This window comes from Oxyura jamaicensis, unplaced genomic scaffold (assembly GCF_011077185.1).
Source record: "Oxyura jamaicensis isolate SHBP4307 breed ruddy duck unplaced genomic scaffold, BPBGC_Ojam_1.0 oxyUn_random_OJ178, whole genome shotgun sequence".
Classification (NCBI taxonomy): Eukaryota; Metazoa; Chordata; class Aves; order Anseriformes; family Anatidae; genus Oxyura; species Oxyura jamaicensis.
This window is the reverse complement of record NW_023305698.1, coordinates 112-402: the sequence shown is the minus strand read 5'-3', so window position 1 is coordinate 402 and position 291 is coordinate 112.

Below are 291 nucleotides of genomic sequence, written 5' to 3'. Positions count from 1 at the left end.
AGTTTTGGTTGTATAACCAGCAACACAGGAATAGGAAAGTTTTTTTTTCTTTACGCATAGGAAAATAGTAACTTTTGAAATTATAATAGTATGGGGCAATCTTTCCATTTTCTATATGTGGCAAATCACAAAGTTTATCTGCAAAGAGATGATACACATTTCTCACTCAAAATCCCATTCCGTGCAAGATTATTTTTGCATTAATTTGTTTAAAGTCAGTGGGATTGATTCAGGTGCTCAAAAAAGATGAATGAAATTGTGAATACTAACAAGGTCACAGCTAATTTCTTT